Raw genomic sequence first — 21,547 nt, 5'->3', positions numbered from 1 at the left:
ACTGGGTGGTAATGCTGCGGGTACTGCTGGCTCAGGCTGGTACTTCAGGCGTTAATGCTCTGGATACTGCTGGCTCAGGCTGGTACTTCAGGTGGTACTGCTTTGGGTACTGCTGTATGTGCACTTCTGGCGGGAAATGCTAACTAGAGAAGAGCGGCGCCACGCTGGATGAAGAAAAAGTCGATGCTTCCTGTCTCCTGTCTCGGTCTGTCTCCTCCCAGGCAGGTGGAGTGCATTCGATATCACTGCGCCTGTGATTCACACTGTCAGGACGGAGCCGGAACTATAAAGGAAACATCGGCTCCGTTCTGACAGCTCCGCTGGCATACGCAGGCTCAGGGGGGGCCGGACGCAATGATTTCCCCACCCCTGCATTAAGGGAACCATGAATGCCAACATGTACTGTGACATACTAAAGCAGAGCATGATCCCCCTCCCTTCAGAGACTGGGCCGCAGGGCAGTATTCCAACATAATGACCCCCAAACACAATTGCAAGACGACCACTGCCTTGCTAAAGAAGCTGAGGGTAAAGGTGATGGACTGGCCAAGCATGCCTCCAGACCTAAACCCTATTGAACATCTGTGGGGCATCCTCAAACAGAAGGTGGAGGAGCATAAGCTCTCTAACATCCACCAGCTCTGTGATGTCGTCCTGGAGGGGTGGAGGAGAACTCCAGTGACAAACCTGTGAAGCTCTGGTGAACCCCATGCCCAAGGGGGTTAAGGCAGTGCTGGAAAGTAATGGTGGGAACACAAAATATTGTTACTTTGGGTCCAGTTTTGACATTTTCACTAAGGGGTATACTCACTTTGTTAAAATCAAAAATGTGAAAAACTATCAGCGCAGTAAGAAACCTAAAAAAAATGTGATCAGCTGCAAACACTAAAGCCTCGTACACACGCAACGAATTTCCGCTGACCGGTCGTCCGTCTTTTGTCCAGAGTGGTGTCTGTTGGTTGGAATGTGCTCTAGACTGCACACGAATTTTCCTGCACGACAGAATTCTACTTCAGAAGTGATGTCATGTGTTGGATTGCTTTCTTTGTGTTCTTTCATCTCTGAGCATGCTTAGTCTTGCTCATAAGATTTTTTCCCCATCAAAATCTGTACTAAAAAAAAATCGGACGTGTTTTGACAGTCGACAAAAATTATATAGCCTGCACACCAGGATTTTTTCGGCCGAAAAGTCGGAGTCGGTTGTCGGAAATGCCATACTAGCCGAAAATCGGCAGATCGGTCGTCGGACGAAATTTCCCGGCAAAATTTCTACTTGTGTGTACGGGGCTTAAATGTGATCCCATTACACAAATAAATGATTCAGTAAATATGTGTTGCGCTAAATTAAACAAAGTGCATATGAAAAATATTAAAGATATTCAATCTCAAAATTTTGCATCAAAAGTCCATGTGATTAAATATGTGACATCAATATTGAATAAGTCCTTTCGGAAATAACCTATATAAAAATCCACGTGTATATAAAGTGCTGTGATCTCTAGATAAAAGACTCCTCCCAACACAAAGGTGACCAAAACTTCTCAGTGACTTTGAGAAAATCCAGCACCAGAAGTGCAAGCCTCTCACCTTAATGTCTGACCCAGGTGCCACCTAGGGTCAGACAAAGCAGTCCCCTAACAGGGGTAATCAGTTATCAGCAACAAGGTATGAGCAAGAGGGTCCGGGATCAGCACATCTTATCCATCCATATCATAGGGCCATAGATGAAAAAAGGGGAACAAAGCAAAGAAATCTAGTGCTCTCTGTATAACTTGATCAGGCAGAAGTTTAATTGAAAATCAGGGTACTCCCAAAACGCTGTAGTATACAAGTGTGATACAGCAATGTTTCCATGGAAGGGTGTGACTGCCACAGCATGGCTCCGCCCCCCTGTAAGCATTACGTCAGCACTCAGGGCTATCGACTTCTTCAGCAAAGGGACTTCCTGCGTCTCTTCCGTGTTCAGCGGCTCCAGCGCTGTGAGTGGCTGGAGCCGCGATGACGTCACTCCCGCGCATGCGCACTGGAGTCACTTTCGGGCAAGTAGTCGGCAAGGAACTCTGAAGGTCCGCCGGACCTTCAGAGAGCATTCGCCACTAGTGTCAGCAGCTGCATGCAGGGCCAATATCTCCTAAACCTGCACGGCTTACCTGTAGGTAAAAGTAAAAACATTGAGTATACTACAGCTTTAATGGCTGTGTGTTGAGATATTTTAAGGGGACAGCAAATTTACACTGGCATACAAGCTGTACACTCACTACTTTACATTGTAGCAAAATGTCATTTGATCAGTGTTGTCACATGAAAAGATGCATATTTAAAATATTTACAGAAATGTGAGGAGTGTACTCACTTTTGTGAGATTGTGTGTGTATATATACAATTAGTTTTTTTTTTTTTTTGTGCGTGTTAACCTGTTTTTTTTTTTAATTGGGGCAGCCTAATTGTTTGAATGGACTGCCCGAACGCACAGAATCGCACAAATTAAGCAGCATTGATCTTTTTTGCACAAAACAGCACGTCACAAGGCATGGTAAGTTACCCTGTGTTGTAGTGTGTTACAATGCTTGTGAATCAGCAAGGTGTGTTTGGGCCCCATTAGCAATGAATTATACCTTGGTGCACCAAAAAAAAAAAAAAAACACTCTCTGGCATACCTCCTAACTTTCTTAAACGATAAAGATGGACACCTTTTAACTCACGGAATGTAGGCAAAGGACATGTCCCTGCTATGGCCCTTATTACACAAACTATAAGGATCCAATATAGAGAAAAGGATTGGCTAAACCACAAATGTGCTTTTTTGATTTCCGTTTTTCAGTTATATTGGCATTCCAATATTAACAAATGCAGTAATGTAGAGATTGGATAAAAAACGTTGAGTGTAGCAAAACCCATTTGAACAGTATATAGTTGGAATTGTAGGCCACACTCACGCATAATCTCACTTAACTTAACTAGAATAATAACACTGACCCCAGTTTTGGCAAAGAAAAGGCAGCGGCACTCTTTATTGGTTTAAATAAATAAATTAAATCATAACAATTACTTTGAATAGTTGAATCATTCAATTCAATTGAATCATCAATTACTTGCTTGTAAAAACACTCAAACTGAAATAACTTATAATTGCTCAGTTATAAAACAACTCGAGCAACAATAAACATAAAATACCATACGAAATACAATGTCCCCCCTAGTATACTAGGGTGACCCAACCACACAAAGGTGCACGCGACAAAGGGAGGGGGGGCGGGGAACTTTCTTCTTTGTGCTCTTCGGTGCAAAAGGAAGCACCCCAGCCCAAACCAAGCTTATAAAGCCTCTGCCCCAGCTTGCTAGAACCTTCCCTGCACACCGATTGGCGGATACCTGCTGTATGCTCAGGTAAAATGAACCTCCTACTAGCCTAAACCTGTAAACCTATACCCCTATGCTTACCTGACAGAACTGCTAATGGTGGCCACAATCCCACACAAGTGGCCACATAATGTGCCCCCTTTTATATTCTACCAAAAGGGTTATGCTGCACTAAACATTTTTTTGTTTTATCCAATTCCTATATTACTGCATTTGTTATATTGAAATGCCAACATAAAGGAAAAATGTACATATCAGTACAATATAAAGAAATGTACATCGCAGACTAGGGACAGCTGAGCCTGTATAAAGGACAGGTGAAACTGATCAAAAGAGGGACAGCATCTACAAATAAGGGACAGTTGAGACCTATGGCTTTTGCGCACTACAGGAATGTGCACACTATCACAGTATACGGATGTGAAAAGCGCCTAATGTTGCATCTAATTATGCTAGAAAACCGGTTGAAGACCTAACTTTATCATTTGTGGTGCATGTGCTAACTTGTTTTAAATGGCATTTTAGTAAAGAAACAAAACTTTGCCATTGTAAAATGTCAGTGTTGTATTCCTACTTTAGTAGGAATCGGAGAGCCCTGCTTGTTAGAGCTTACAATCAAAGATGTAAACCCACAATCTATTTTTTAGTATGTTTTGGAAATCTATCGCACTGTACACGGTTTTAAAGCAAACCCTTTTTTTTTTTTTTTTAACCTGTTGAAAAGTTTATTCCCTGGAGATCCTGCCAGTAACAGTGCTAAACTGCTGCCTTGCAGTTAGCAGCAGTGTTGTCAGCCTGCAGTGTGTGCTTTCAGTTGGCCATTGCACCATTCTTTTCATTATATAGTCTTAATCTGGGTATACTTTGATCGATGCTCAGCTGATTCATCAGGGACCAGACAAATTTAGATTTGTATGTTGCACTCCCTGTCCAACACCATTCGATCAGTAGATCGACTTCTGTTGAAAAGGACTGCTATAAACTTTCATTCGATAAGCTGCCACAGTGGATTTATGTTCAAGCGACAGGCAAAGGAAGTTTGCAGGCATTTAGGAGGTGATGCTGCTGAACAGCAATTTTGCATTTTCGGGAACCCATTCACTTAGAAGGGAAAGTTTGACAGGTGGTGCCACCTGTTCAACCTGGCATATAATTTTAAAGTACCACACCACGAAAAAAGCATCATGGCCTTGGGAGCGTGTACCCATCCAAGCAGCACCATGTCAGCGGTTACCATGTATATAGGCATTTGGGGGCAGTAAAAAATGTGTATCAACTGCTTGTTTTTACTGTCCCCTGGCTGGCCGCACGTGTGAAAGGAGCCTAAGCACATTTTTAAATATAAAAGGCATCTTAAGCATTTCTTTTAAGTAAACCAGTGCAATAATAACTCAAAATATATAGGCTCTGAAACTACACGTTATTTTCACTTTAAATAGGAAGTCAAAGCTCCCTAAACAAAGACATGGTTATAAAGTAAGCCACGGGATATGTTTGCACAGAGGGATCCCTGAAAAAGCTCATGTTGGCTTTTATGCTCTGTGATCATATGTCACTACCAGACACATTGATGTACTATAGTGTAAATGAGCCTCTATGGATGCAGTAGGTAGAGAAATGCGGGGTCACTTGCGCCTTCATTATACATTTCTAGCTATGATGACATCACCATTTTACAGCACTGCAATTACCACAGACTATAGGAACTTTTACTCAAATGGGAACTGAAAATTAGTGATGTATTCCAAGAACGTGAGCTGAATACGAATAATGTAAAGGACATGGGGGTTCTGTGTCTTTTGGCTCAAATGCTGGTCTGCGAACCAGACTTCTAAAAAGGCCTTGACTGATCTCCCCTTTCAAGGAGATTGCCTCTTTGGAGCTACCCTGGATTACATCATTAAAGGTCTCACAGGGGGAAAGAGTACCTTTCTTCCGCAGGCTACTAAGGGCAAGGACCCCCGTCATAGATGTGGGCCCTCCTTCTTGGCTCATAAGTTTTTTTTTTTCGTTCCTCAGGGTCGACTGACAAGGGCTTGAAGCCTTTCAGGGCCTCCTCTAGAGGATCCAAAGGAACCTGGTCTGGCAACCCTAGAGCGGGCTTCTCCAGACCTGCAGACAAGGCTCCTTCAGCATAGAGGTGTGCCCTCACCCGTATCGGGTTGGGGGACGTCTTCCCTGGTTTCCAGACCCATGTACTTCCCTGGGTCCACAAAGTCATTCGGTCCGGCTACAAGATCAAGTTTGGCTTTTGTCCCCCGGCAAGGTTCTTTCATTCACACTTGCACCTGTCACCGGACCGCTTACAGGGTCTGTTTGGGGTGGTACAAGACCTGTTACTTCCAGGGGTGATTGTCCCAGTTCTGACTTCAGAACGTTTTCAGGGGTTTTAACTCAAACCTGTAGTTCCCTGGAAGGAAAGCAAGGTGCCTCCAATCCTGGACCTCAAGGCACTAAACCTTGAGGTGCAGAAGTTCAGGATGGAGTTCATTCACACAGTCATGGCATCCTTACATCAGGGGGATTTTCTTGCCTCTATTGACATCAAGGATGCTTACCTTCACATTCCAATATGTGCCGGTCACCAGCGCATCCTCCACTTTGCCGTGGGAGAGGAGCATTATCAGTTTGTGGAGTTACCCTTTGGTCTCGCTTCTGCTCCTTCGGGTCTTCACAAAAGCGTTAGCCCCGGTGATAGCATTGTTACGCCAGCGGGGAATCGCTGTACTGGGCTACTTGAATGACCTCCTTCTGTGAGCGGAGTCTCCTACTGCTCTGGTGGAAAACCTGGAAATCACCATATGAAGTCTGAAGGGGTTCAGCTGGATTCTGAATTTTCAGAAGTCTGCTCTGGTTCCATCAACAAAGCTGGACTATCTGGGTTTGACTCTGGACTCGGCCTTAGCCAGAGTGCTTCTTCCTCTGGACAAACTCAGAAATTTCAGGATGCAATTCGTCTCCTGCTGTCCAGCAGATGGTCATTCCTCCGGACTTGCATGCGGGTGCTGGGCCTTATGGTGTCTTAGCTTCAAGGCAGTTCTGTTTTGCACAGTTCCATATGAGGTCCCTGCAAAGGGAGATTCTGGCCAAATGGGACAAGACTCTGCAGTCTGGACAATCGGATCCAGCTGAGCTGGGGAACGAAGGAGTCCCTGGTGGCTTAGTTCTCCGGCGCTTTGGCTGGGCAAATCCTTCCTCCCCCCTTGTATTGGACAGTGGTCACCATGGATGCCAGCCTGTCTGGCTGGGGAAGCATCCTCTGCAAAAATTCTGCTCAGGGGCTCTGGACACTGGAAGAGTCCAGACTAACGATTGATCAATGTCTTGGAACTCCAAGCAATCAGACTGTGCCTGGACCATTATGCACCACCAGTGCACATTCAATCGGACAGTGCCAGGGATGTGGCTTATGTCTCTCACCAGGGGGGCACAAGAAGTGTCCTGGATGCTGTGGAGGTAGCCGGAATTCTAAGGTGGGCAGAACAGTTAGTTCCAGCCCTCTCTGCCGTACACATTCCCGGGGTGTAAAACCGGCAGGCGAATTACCTCAGTCGGAATGCGTTGGACCAAGGAGAGTACTCCCTTCGTCCATAGACATTTCATCAGTTGTGTCACTGGGGGGGGGCAGTGATCCTCCGGTGGACACCACAGATGCGCTGGTAGCCCCATGGGGTCAGAATCATCTGATTTACACCTTCCCTCCTCTCAAGCTTCTGCCAAGACTTCTACGCAGGATTGAGGCAGAAGGGATTCCAGTCATCTTAGTGGCTCTGGACTGGCCTCGCCAGGCTTGGTACGCCAATCTGGTGCGGCTAGTCCCCGATGTTCCTTGGAAGCTTACTTTCAGGGAGGATCTGCTGTCCCAAGGACCAATCTTCCATCCTACTTTACAGTTGCTTGATTTGATGGCTTAGCTGTTGAATGCCAGGTGCTGATGGATAGGTTTGTCTGCGTCAGTGATTCCAACTCTGTTAAAAACTAGAAAATCTACTTCTAGGAAGATCCACCATTGTACGTGGAAGTCGTACATTGCGTGGTGTGAGTCTCTTGGGGTTCATCCTCGCTCTTTCTCGGTGGCTCGGATCTTAAACCTTCCTTCAATGGAGGGTTGAGCAGAAACTCGCCTTGAGTACCATCAAGGGTCAGGTGTTGGCCTTAGTGGTCTTCTTTCAATGGCCTTTGGCCACTCCCTGGTGCGTACTTTTCCTCACTTGGCCCCTCCAGTGAGGTCTTCGTTGTTGCCTTGGGACCTCAATTTGGTGCTCTCAGTCCTTCAGAAGCCTCCTTTTGAGAATCTTCAGGAGATTCCCCTGCTTATGCTGTCCCAGAAGGTGGCCTTCATGGTGGCTACCACCTCTGCATGCAGGGTGTCGGAATTGGCGGCCTTATCCTGTCGTTCACCTTACTTGGTGGTTCACAGAGGTAAGGTGGTTCTTTGTCCCTGTCCTTCCAAAGGTTGTCTGATTTTTGATTTGAATGAAGACCTCGTGTTGCCTTCCCTGTGCCCCAGGCCAACCCATCCGAAGGAAATTGCTTTGCATGCCTTGGATGTGGTCCGGGCGATAAGGGTGTACCTGGCAGCTACAGAGTCTTTTAGGAAGTCAGACTTGCTATTTGTGCTTACGGATGGGCCTTGAAAAGGGTTGTCCGCTTCCTCTGCGACCATTTCCAGATGGATCAGACAGATGGTGATTCAAGACTATTCCATCAAGAGTCCGGTTACTCCTTTCCCTGTCAAGGCGCACTCTACTCAGGTGCTCAGTGCCTCCTGGGCCTTTCGTCATCAGGCGTCAGTGACACAGGTTTGCTAGGCGGCCACCTGGTCGTCTGTTCACACTTTCACAAAGTTCTATAGTGGATGTGTTGGCATCTGCAGATGCTTCCTTTTTGGTTTCAAGGTTTTGCAAACTGCTGTTTAGGGGCCTCATCCTTTTTGAGGGTGTATTCTTTTTTTCAGATGAGTTCCAGTTGTTTTGGTTGAGCTCCTGTTTACCTGGTTGGCTATAGTTGGTATTGGGAATTTCCTTTTTGCTGTTCCCTCCCTTCATGTTAAACACTGTTTTGGGACATCCCAATGGTTAAGAAGATCAGGAGCTGTGTCCGTCAATGAACAAAAGAGAAAACGAGATTTTTGACTTACTGTAAAATCCATTTCTCTGATGTCCATTGATAGACACAGCACCCACCCCTCTGTGGAGTTGTAATTGTTTGGACACTGCTTGTAACAAAACTGAGTACCTATAGCAGAGAGAGGGTGTATACCCACTGGGGCTGCCCATAGGCGTAGCCAGACTTTTTTTTTTATGCCTAGTGTCCTAATCCTGTAGGGGGCAATATAACCCAATGGTTAAGATCAGGAGCTGTGTCTGTCAATGAACATCAGAGAAATGGATTTTACAGTAAGTCAAAAATCCTATTTTTCGCAGGTATTTACATATCTAGCATTTGGGGCCAGATGTCCATCCCTGGATGTAATCTATGTGCATCTAGGGCTGGACATCTGTTCCTAACCGCAGGTAATCACTGGATGTATGGACACCTTCGAATACATGCTTACAGCCACAGACAGCCCTGGCTCCTTTAAGCCTTTTATTCAATTACACAGGCTTGGTGGTCACTGATGATCAGAACACCTGGGATCCCGACTGCAGGTATTCACTTTTTTTTTTTTTTCTTCTTTTTTTTTTTTTTATACGCTGTGGGAATCCACAGTAGGGTTATTTTGGCACGTGTGAATGAGGCCTTAATGGGTATTCTCTTACCAATGTACAGGGCTCATTTCCACTGACCACCAATGTAAAGGGACACTGGTCTGTGTTTTTTCTCTGGCCACCAATCATGCATACTATTGAAATATAAAAGCTTGAGCTAATGTAACTATGCATATACCATACCCATGGGATCCCTCCTAGAAGCTGTAAAGCCTAGTAAACACGCAACGATTATCGGCCGACCGGTCGTCCGTCTTTTGTTCAGAGTGGTGTTTTGTTGGTTGGAATGTGCCTAGACTGCACACGAATTTTCTCGCCCGACAAAATTCTACTTCAGATGTGATGTCATGTGTTGGTTTACTTTCTTTGTGTTCTTTCTTCTCTGAGCATGCCCAGACTTGCTCATAAGATTTTTTCCCTGTCGAAATCAGTACTGACTGCACGAAAATCGGCCGTGTTTTGACGGCGGACAAAAATTTTATAGCGTGCACACCAGATTTTTTTCGGCCGAAAAGTCGGAGTCGGTTGTCGGAAGCATCATACTAACAAGCCGAAAATCGGCAGATCGGTCGTCGGACGAAAATTCCCTGCCGAATTTCGACGCGTGTAAACGAGGCTTAAATCACTATTGTAGAAACCGTTACCCTAGTGATCTCCACTTAGCTTCAGCATCATATCTGTCAGAAGGAGCAGGGACCTTGATAGCTGTTGGATGGAGGATTCTGCTCTCTCCTCACTTCAATAGTAGTCTGCTGTGGGCAAATTAGAGTGGGTGCCCACTGAGAACACATCTCTGTCTCAGCGTGGCACAGCTGGGGAGTAAGGCCATTTACTATACCTGTGGGATCCCGCTAGAAGCAGGAGATCACTGCAGTAGACACTGCTGCTCCAATGATTTTCACTAGCTGCCTTACTGCATTCTGCGCACAGACTGCTTGGCAAGGACACCATCCAGAGAATGCTTTGCATTCACTTAATAAATGAAAAGCGTTCTCTGATTTGATAAGGTGGAGAACATGATGCCCCTACCCCACCTATCCACCTCATCCAGTCAGAGAGCATGCACTGAGAAAATGCAAAGCATTCTCTGAATGGTACCCTTGCAATGTGGCCAACTTCCTGTGTTCAGAATGCAGGAGAGAAGCCATTGGCATGGTGCCCTGAAGCTAATTGAGATCACTGGAGTAATGGGGTCTACTACAGTAATTTTCAGCTTCCAGAGGCACCCCACAGGTATGGTATATGCCTTCACTCTCCAGCCATGCCATGCTGAGATGGAGGTGTATTCTCAGCACGAGCCCACTCTCATCCACCCACATCAGACTGCTATTGGAGAGCGCAAAATCTTCCAACAGCAGATTTCAAGGTCCCTGTTCCTTATGACAGAGGTGACACTGCAGTCACTCCTGTCAGTGAGGCGTATGAAAATGGAGAGGCTAAAGCTTCCAGTACCCCCCTTCACATAACACTGTGCCAAGGGCACATGTCCCTTCTGCCCCTCTATCTATTGTCCTGGGCCTGTATACTACATCAGAAGAGGCAAATTTTTCTTGATGCTCCTACTCAACAAACAGTGACTGGAGACATGTAAGGATCAGGGGACTTGCCATTTTGGACTACAGGGACAGAAATGATGATTTTTTTTTTTTTTTTTTTAGTGGTAAGTGGCTTTTCTTACTTGAGATTACTAGGATGTTATGTACATTTCTGACCATTACCCACAGGGATTGTCACAGAATTTTAGACACTGTATTGCCCAGACATATACAGAGCGATGCTAAAGCTGAACTTTGGGATAAGCAAATATTTTCAAAAACAAAGAGGCATGTGTATTCTTACTTGAATCTTGGTGTGCTTTGTCTATTTCTTCCAGACCTCTGCAATAATCCAGTGTAAATGTTGCCTCTGTGCAGAAGCTTCCTGTAATAAAGACCGGTCACTTCTGCTCTTTTCCCTTGTGCAGGGTGACTGGTCTTGTCTCTGCCCGCTCCTGTATAGTTTTCTGTAGGCAGCCTATAGTGGGTGGGGCTTTCTTGATCCCTCCCACAACTCTGCTCTCTGCACAGGTTATGTTTTCCAAGGTAATATTATTATTATTATTATTATTATTATTATTATTATTATTATACAAGATTTATATAGCTCCAGCTGTTTGCGCAGCTTTTTACAACATGAGAGCAGACATTACAGTTACAATACTATTTAATACAGGAAGAATCGAAGGGCCCTGCTTGTTAGAGCTTACAATCTAAGAGGGAGGGTCAAGTGATACATAAGGTAACTGCTGCAGGGGACGAGCTGATGGAGAAAATAAAAGTACAGTTGTTAGGTAGGGGCATAAAAGGCTTCTCTGAAGTGAAGAGTTTTCAGGGATCGTTTAAATTTTAAACAGAGTAGGAGATAGTCTGACAGATTGGGGTAGGGAGTTCCATAGGATGGAAGAGGCTCAGAAAAAGTCCAGGAGGCGAGTATGGAAGGAGGTGATGAGGGAACTAGAGAGCAGGAGGTCTTCAGATGAAGAAAGAGAATGATTAGGTTGGTATTTTTAGACTAGGCCAGTGATGTATCTGGGTTAACAATGGCATTTAGAGCATAGAAAGTGGATTTATATCCTTTTTGTGACAATTTGAGTAAAATATTTAAATTTTAAGTTTTTGTCCTCTGTCCTCTGAGCTCACATCAGGAATTGCAGAGGAATGTCCCTGTGAGATTCACAAGTGGTACGATTTTGAGCCAAATCATTTTAAATGGGCTGAATCACATGGGATCACATTAAATGTAGTGCATGCACTATTTAAAAAAAAAAAAAACACACAGCAACTGGATTGCATGGTACTTCTGTACCATGAAATCCAGTGCAGGCAAATGCACTGCGTTTGCAACTTGCGTTTGGGGTCTCATTAACCGGTTGCCGACTGCACACAGTATATTTACTGCTGCAGTCAGCCCCGGCCAGGCAGAGTGAAGTAGATCTACGTCGCTCGCCTGTCACTGGGTTTTTAGCCAATAGCGGGCGAGCGCGCGCCCGCTGAGGCATGCGCCCGCCTCGGATCGTTCACGGAGGAGTGCGGGCGTGTGATCGGCAGACCCGATGTCCGCCGGTCACACTACGATCGTCAGTAGAGCGGGAGAAAGGCGGAGCGGCTTATGTAAACAAGCCGCCTGTCATTCTCCCCTGTGTAAAAATGGAGATCAGACGGTTCTACTATGTAGAACCGTTGATCTCTGTTTTTACACTAGTAGCCATGTCCCACTACAGTTAGAATCATGCCCCTAGGACACACTTAACCCCTCCCTGTCCAATACAGTTAACCCCTTCCCTGCCAGTGTCATTTTTACAGTAACAGTGCATATGTATAGCACTGATTACTGCAGTAATGTCACTGGTACCCCCAAAAGTGTCAAATGTCAGTCAAGGGTCCGATCTGTCCGCCGCAATGTCGCAGTACCGCAAAAAAAATCGCAGATCGCCGCCATTACTCGTTAAAAAAAAAAAAAACACCAAAAATGACAAAAATCTTTCCCTTTGTTAGTAAACGCGATAACTTTTGCGCAAACCAATCAAATTGCGATTTTTTTTTTTTTTTTTTTTTTTTTTTACCAAACATATGTAGCATAAAACAGATTGGCCGAAAATGTTAAAAATTTTTGTGATTTTTACATTTTTTTGGGGGGGAATTTCATATAAAAAAAAAAGGGAAAAATATTGTTATTTTTGCAAAATTTACGCTCTTTTTTTGTTTATAGTGCATGATCAAAAAAATCGCACAGGTGATCAAATACCACCAAAAGAAAGCTCTGCTTGCATTATTCAATAAAATACTTGAAACAGAAAGCTCTGTTTGTGGGAATAAAAGGACACAAAATTCGTTTAGGTACAGTGTCGCACGACCACGCAATTGTCCGTTAAAGTCACGCAGTAAAAAATCGCAAAAAAACCCCTGGTCAGGAAGGGGGTAAAATCTTCCGGGGCTTAAGTGGTTAACTTATCATTGACATCCGCTGCAGATCTCAACTGCAGTGCGTTTTTCAAAGCGGTCAGGAAACGTGCATGGAACGTGGGTATCCTGCACTGCATTTTGGTGTGAATGAGCCCTTAAGCTGGCCATGCACTAGTGGAATTTAGAATGAAAAAATTCAAAGAAGCAGGATGGATTTTTTTTTTCTTTTTTCTAGAACAAACTAATTTCCAATTGTGTGTGTGTGTGTTTTGTTGAGGAAAGTACATTGATTCCTAAAATTGAATGTTAAAAGCAAACAAAATATTGAAACCTTTTTGAACAACGTTTCAAAAGTCTCTGTAGGCATATCGAATGTACTGACAGAATTTTTTGTACAAAAATCTATCTGGCCAGCTTAAGGCCCCTTTCACATGAGTGATCCGATCAGGTCCCTGGCAGTTTTTCAGGTGAATCTGATCGGACCCTCCAGTCTCTTCTATGGAGCGGCGGATGTCAGCTGACACTCGCCACCATCCGATCTGATCCTGTCTGCTAAAAACAGACAGGGGAACTATTTCCCATCTGTCTGGCAGATTGGATTGGATGGAAACGAATGGTCAGTTTCCATCTGATTGCCCAATAGAGAGAGCAGGCTGTGTATCTGCCCCAACCCCCCCCCCCCCTGCTGAGAAAGTGAGTCCTGCTTCAAGGAGGTGCCCATGTGAACGTGTCCTAAGTCCTCAGACAGCTGGTCAATGCAAACAACTGACCGTAGCAGAGTCAGCAGGAACAAACAGGCAGAGACAGATCTCTCTCTATCCAGTGCATGAGAAAAAATATAGACCTGCTGACCAGGCGGGGGCTTCATGTTCTTGCCTTGCTTTAAAATCCAGTAATGAAATCAGGTGTATTTGACAGAGACCTGAGCTGCAATGCATAGTAATAACCAGCAGAAGGCAAATGTAAAAGACTTGTTGAAGGAGTTGCATGTATTTCAAATATTGTTTTTCTAGTTTGAGATCTAGGATTAGTATATAATAAAACCTTGGATTTGAGAGTAACTTGGTTTGAGAGCGTTTTGCAAGACGAGCAGAAATTTTTTTTTTTAATAAATTTTGACCTGATAAACCAGCGATGTCTTGATATAAAAGTAGCATCATGTCACAACTGAGTATGAGAGCAGAGAGGCGCCTCAAAGTGTAGCAAAATGGTTACATTTAATGAAGGTACAACATTTAGCAACTGGTAATGATTAAAAGAGGCACATCTAAGTATGCAAGCATCTTGGGTAAAGCGGTCCACATAGACCATCCTCCGCACCGCCATTGACGTCATCACTTCCATGCTTCACTCCACGACGGCTTCAAGCCTCACTTTCAGATCACTCTACTGTAGGGTAGTATTCACGGTCACGACTGCAGACTGATGGGGCAGTAAGAAGGATGGTGTATGTGAACAGCTTTAGCCTGGATGCCTGCATTCTTAGATGTGCCTCTTTTAATCCTAAACGTTGTGAGTTGCTAAATGTTGAACCTTCATTAAATGTAACCATATTGCTACACTAAGTGTCGGTTCACACTATGGCGATCTGACTTCGGGGGCGACCTGTGAAGTCGTGTGCACCGCGACTTCGGCGCGACTTGCACGGACTTCACATAATGGAAGTCAATGCAAGTCGCTCCGATGTCGCCCCGAAGTAGTACAGGAACTATTTTCTAAGCCGGAGTGACTTGAGTCGCTCCTATTAGAACGGTTCCCATAGCACAGAATGGACCGCGACTTGTCAGGCTGACCAGTCGCCTGACAAGTCGCGGTAGTGTGAACCCGGACTTAGAAGCACCTCTCTTCCCTTTTTTACTCTGTAGCTCCTGCTGGATTTTTCATCTAATCCCCTTGTAGAGGCTGCCAAATGTGGATGGACCTTTTATGGTTACACAACCTATCAAATTGCTATAGCCCTTGGGGGCTTCTGGTTAGTGGGATATCCTTTGCACTCCCTTGACCCTGAGAAACATCCAACCCGCTGGGCACTATAGGTTCAGTCATTTTCTGTAGGATTCTTTAAGAAAACAATTGACACAGCAAATACCTGTTTAACTTGGAGGAGCTACAAGAGAAAAGTAGTGCAATAGCAGAAAGTGCATTGAAGAAACCTGTAATAGACTGTGTTGTTGCTTTTGACCCATATGTTGGTGGAAGGAAAGTTGATGATGTCGCTGGAAAAATGAACAGGGGTCACTTTGAAGAAATGTGTGACAGCCTGTTGTTGCAAATGGAAGGCCTTCTGCACAGCATCTTAGAGCAAGCCAAGCTCAAGAAGGCATTTCTTGGAACAAAGCCAAGTGAAGCAGTGGTTCTCAAAGTTTTGTGGAAATCATTTATTGATTGCAGAGAGAGGCGGCTCAAGAATGTTGAAGACATTTAAGACTTTAAAGCCCCGTACACACATACCGAATGTCGGCCGAACGATCGGCCGTCTTTTGTCCGGTGCTGTCCTGTCGACTGAAAACTGCAAAAGACTGCACATGAATTTTGTCGGCCAACAACAGCCGACTGCAGAAGTGATGTCATGTGATGGTTAACTTTCCATGTGTTTTTTCTTCTCTGAGCATGCCCAGTCTTGCTAATTGGCTGTTTGTCGGCCGAATTCTGTACTGACTGGCGAACAATCGGCCGTTCTGGTGTTGGCCAACAAAAATTTTAATGCCTGCACACCCGATTCTGTTCGGCTGAAAATGCGCTGTCGGAAGCATCATACTAACAAGCCTACAATCGGCCGATCGGTCGTCGGCCGAATATTTACGGCCGACCATCACAATCACACGTGTGTGCGGGGCTTAAGACTAGCACAATTGAGTTGCCTATGGATCACGGTCCTCCTTGGTGGATAGGACAGATGGTTATGCAGGACAAACCTGAGAAGGAGCAAAATGATGCCAAAAATGCAGTTGAAGAATGTGTATATGAGATGAGGGACAAGTTGTCTGACATTTATGAGAAATCTGTCAATGAAGATGACAGAAACAGTTTCATCCTGAAGCTTGAAGATACAGAGAATTGGCTATATGAAGATGGAGAGGATCAGCCAAAACAAGTGTGTATAGACAAGCTAACGGACTTAAAGAAAGAGCCACCCTACAAGCATTTCAACAAAGGTTAGCAGTTGTTAATGAACTGGGGAGGGAAGATACTAGGAGGCTTATCAGTGAGAGTCAAGAGCAGTGCCTGACACATGCGTGCCTGGAAAACTGTGTCCCAACCCTAGGGTTGAAACAAGAGGGGGGGGTATGTGACAGGAAGTCAGGTAAATCTGTGGATGTAGTCACAGACAGGAGATACATTTCCACCTGGTTTAGAAAATTCACCAATTATTATAGGGTGTCGGCTGCAAAGGTAGCCAGAACTGTCTGGACGTTGAACAGACTTCAGCTGTTCAGAATGAGGAAGTTAAGGCCTCTATAATTTGTCCAAAGGAAGTCTATTGATTGCTGCCTCCTGACGCTGTGTGAGCTGGGGAGAGGAGGACAGTCAGATGTGTGACTCCCGACGCTGTGTGAGCATGGGGGAAGGAATGCCCCCTGAAGCTATGTGAGCATGGGGAAGACCTCCTGGAGCGATGTGTGCTGAGGAGGGTAAAAAGTGTGAAGACTTCTCAAGGTGAGAAAATGAACTATTTCTATGTGAAGAGTGTGAAGAGAAAAACCAATGGATGTTTTCTATGTGAAAGGAAAGTCCAATGAACATGTGCTGTGTGAAGAGAAAAGGGACTATGTGAAGAGATAATAAATGGACTATTGATAGTCTGCTGTATGATCAGCCAAGTCTGCCCAACAGTAGGTTGGGGTCAGACTTCCGTAGGTAGGTTGCTGTATGTGAGAAGGTAGCCGCCCACAGTGGCAAGGATTTATTTTCTGTTTTATTTTTATTTTGATGTTTTGAGGCTTGCACTTGTTTGAAGAAAATTGCAAGAATAAACCAAACTGTTGTTTGCAACCACTTCTCGGCTATCTCCCTGTGTAACACACCCCCCCCCCCCCCCCCCAAGGGGTCATCCATACCCGCCACCGAGCAAAATCTCCCACAATATGTGTATCTATATGTATGTATGTATATGTGTGTGTGTATGTATGTATGTGTGTGTGTGTGTGTGTGTGTGTGTGTGTGTGTGTGTGTGTGTGTATATATGTATGTATGTGTATATATATATATATATATATATATTATATATACATATACACACACTCATACCATATGTATATACACAGCAGTCCCAGCTTGGCTACATGTTTTTATATGGACAGTGAACTGAAGGACTTATGAATACATGGTGGTGGAACGAATTATCTGAGTTTCCATGAGGAAATTCTCTTTGATATACGAGTGCTTTGGATTACAAGCATGTTTCCGGAACAAATTATGCTCGCAATCCAAAGTTTTACTGTATAAGACAGGGGCGGGGAACCTGCGGCCCGCACAATCATTGCCCCCCCCCCCCGTGCCGCTGAGCCTGCGTATGCCAGCGGAGCTGTCAGAATGAGCCGATGGCTCCGTCCTGACAGTGTGAGTCACAGAAAAGCTTCAGAAAAGGGTGGACCCAGGACGCAGAGCAGTGCGCCCCGAGCCCACCCGTTTGTATGACAGCAGTGAATGAATATTCGCTATTGTCACACGGATCCTCCTCCTGGCCAATCAGGAAGCAGGTCCGAGACCCGCTTCCTGATTGGCCGAAAGACGAACCCATGCCATTGGTCGAGGAGGAGGCGGGAGGACTCGAGGAGAAGCCGCCACTGCAGGTAAGGGCACTGGCTTTCTGCATTGAAAGGGGCACGCTGTGGTCTCTCTGCATTGAAACGGGGCACGATGTGGTCTCTCTGCATTGAAAGGGGGCACGTCGTGGTCACTATGCATTGAAAGGGGGCACGTCGTGGTCACTATGCATTGAAAGGGGGCACGCTGTGGTCAGTCTGCATTAAAGGGGTCATGCTGTGGTCAGTCTTCATTGAAAGGGGGCATGCTGTGGTCAGTCTGCGTTGAAAGGGAGCACGCTGTGGTCAGTCTGCGTTGAAAGGGGGCACGTTGTGGTCAGTTTGCAATTGAAAGGGGGCACACTATACCTTGATTACTTAAGGCCCCTTTCACACTTTTGTGACCGCAAAGTCACGCAATTTTTTACAGCGTTTTTTGCCCCAAAGCAATGCCTATTACATTTATGCATACATTTTGTACGGCCCCCGAACGATGTTACAAAAATCCAAATGGCCCTTGGCAGAAAAAAGGTTCTCCACCCCTGTTCTAGGATAAGCCTCTTAGGCCTGAGTGACCATTAACCACTTTAGCCCCGGAAGGATTTGCCCCCTTCCTGACTAGGCCCTTTTTTGCAATTCGGCACTGCGTTATTTTAACAGACAATTGCGCAGTCGTGCGGCGCTGTACCAAAACAAAATTTACGTCCTTTTCTCCCACAAATAGAGCTTTCTTTTGGTGGTATTTGATCACCTGTGAGATTTTTATTTTTTGCGCCATAAACAAAAAGCAACAATTTTGAAAAAAAAAAACAATATTTTTCACAATCTATGACATTCTCAAAAAAAATCAAATCAAAAATCAAATTTTTTTTTTTAACAATTTAGGCCAATTTGTTTTCTGCCACATATTTTTGGTAAAAAAAAATCGCAATAAGCGTATTTTGATTGGTTTGCGCAAAAGTTATTGCGCCTACTAACTACAGGAAAGATTTATGTAATTTTTATTGTTTTGTTTTTTTGGGGGTTTTTTTGCGGGACTGCGACATTGCGGCGGACAGATCAGACCCCTAACTGACATTTCTGACACTTTTGGGGGGACCAGTGACATTACTACAGTAATCAGTGCTAAAAATATGCACTGTTACTGTAATAATGACACTGGCAGGGAAGGGGTTAAATGAATGCTTACAGGCTTGTATGGGGGGGTTCTGTGACAGACACAGAGATCGCAGTTTCAGCATGTCCCTGCCTGTCCGTGAGAAGATCCGCCTGTTTTGTTTTCACATGCAGGCGGGTCTTTTCTCCGTTTACCAGATGATCGTGGGAGGAAGGCGGCAATCGGCGGCACTCCTCCCACGGCCCGTCTCCCACTGTGTCTAAACACAGCGGGAGCGCCGCCGAAACCCCTTCCCCCCTCCAGTCATGTAGTACTATGTGACTGGACCCAGGGGAGCCACACTGCCGCAGTAATATTACTGTGGGCGGTCGGCAAGCGGTTAACCAGGCTTAAACCCGACAGTCACGTACAGAGACGTTAACCCTGTGTATGGCGTTTATACAGGGTTTGCTTTCCCGACTTCAGTGGAGCAGTGGGGAAGGTGAATATAGGTGGGTTGGGGAAGGGAGTTCAGAGGACTGTCACTTTGCCCTTAAAAATAGCCAATACAATCCATGTATGTACTGTAAACAGTAGCACTCTCCTTATCTTTATGTTAAACCAAGAAAGACCATAAGGAATAAACAGCAAATTTATGATCACCTTGTTCAACTTTTATTCCAGTGCTGATGTCTTGACACTGACATTTGGTATTTAAAGCGGAACTAAATCCATCCATTTAACAGTTTCAAAAGACAGTTGCATTCCCAACACATGCTGAGAATGTTACTGTCAACATTGGTTGTGCTCTCAACCAAGCCATAAAACCATCAAATGGCTGGTGTCCTAACTGATACATGTGCAGCGCCATGGCAGTTGAAGATCAAACCGAGACCAAGATGGCAGCTAACTTGGCTGGAAATGATATGAGGGTTTTGTTCCACTTTAAGCTTTGTTACATGTGTTAACAGTAATGCTTTTTACACAGTGCTATTGTCATTTCTAGGTCCTGTAATGTACATTAACACATCACAAAATGGACAACACAGGCCAACAATTTGCATTCATGTGTACATGCATCAAAACCTATAGGTGTGACTTGGCCCTATATGTACATGTTTAGTTTGCCTGAACTGTAATCTGAATAGCAGCTAAATACAAGGAATCCTACTGGGACTAAACTGATTGTGTGGTATAACTTCCTAACAAACTAAAGTTTAAATGAACGCTGAGTGTTTTAAAACTGCTTGAATAAAAGTCTGCATTGTTATCTGAAATGATGACCTTACTAGAATACTTAGGGTGGTAAACTATAAGAAAGCTGCCTACTGTTTGCCCACAGAATATCATCAAAATGCAAAGCCTTTGCAGAGCTTTCACCAAGCTTGGTTGAAGCCTTCAGGGCTCAATTAAAGCCCTTGCAGTGGGGCAGTAAATGTACGGTTTAGCCATGTTTTTTTTACCAACCCCCCCCCCCCCCCCACTCCTTTACTCCCTCAAACACTCCCCCTTAAACTGCAAAGGCAATGGACTGGGGTGTACACATGCCATTTGATACTTTGCTCCACGGCTGCTGTCAGGCTTCAGTAAGTTTCAGCATGTATGTGAATGTTGTTGAAAGCCTGCTAGTAGCTTTTTTTTAAAGTGGACGTCCTATTAAAATACATGTTAAACATTCCCAAACGGGGACTGAAGAGTTCTTTAAAGGTTTCAACAAACCTTTTGCAGCTTGCCGAAAACACAGAAGCTTGCTGTACACACTGCTGTTATGCAAGTTGAAGCCCATCTGAACAAGGTCATTGCGCGTAGCAGGAGTCAGAAGTATGTAACGTACAACAGAGTTCAGTAGTCAGTTGTAGCCTACAGAATGCAGTGGTAAGTAGTGTAGCATCTTCTTGTGTACATAGCTGTGTAGTGTAGATAGAGGCTTGTTAGAAGCCTGGATGTGAGTCAGGGGGTTTACTTTAGGTCAGGCTGTACAGGTCAGGCTTCTGGTATCTCACCCTGGTTCTAGAAGCTTGGAGAAGTTTATAGAAGCTAATGGACGGAGGCCAGAAGGTGCTGATCTGAATATTCATGGGAATCTGGGTAATCCACAGGCAGGAAGCCTGGCAGGGTGGCTGAACCAGCCCATAAATATTATGGAGCCTGGCCAGTAGGGAAGTTAGGTGGAAGATGGAGTGCTGAGGTCCTGCTGTGTATAGCCTAGAAGGGGGGGGGGGGGGGTCTGCCTTCAGACTGGAAGAAGGAAGCTCAAAGAGGGATCTCTATTGTCCTGCAGTCCACTGGGAAAGGACAGCCTATATAGTCCTAAAAGAAACTAGCCCAGCGAAGGCCTGAAAGCAGTTTTCATATACAGCTGCAGGACAAGGACAGTGCTAGTACATTTACACCCCCAGGGCCTACAAGGGAAAAGGCTACTAGGTGCCATACCCAACTAGTTATCCCCGAGACAGTGGTGTTCTGGATTCCCTTGCTCTGAGTTACTATTTGAGACAGCCAGCTGGATGGGCAGTTTGTAGCTGGGGTCTATAGAGGTTAATCTAAAGGAGACCAAGTGTTCCTTACAGAGACTGAGTTACTGGTCTGTTAGGAGACCAAAGCCACTGTAAAGAGAGTAGAAAATCCAGAATCCTCATTTGTGTTTTTGAACAGAATTAGGAAGTTTTGTTTCAAGTTACTATGGGCATTCCA

This window comes from Pelophylax lessonae (assembly GCF_965119305.1).
Source record: "Pelophylax lessonae genome assembly, chromosome: 3".
Taxonomy (NCBI): Eukaryota; Metazoa; Chordata; class Amphibia; order Anura; family Ranidae; genus Pelophylax; species Pelophylax lessonae.
Note: the sequence above shows the minus strand (reverse complement) of the source record.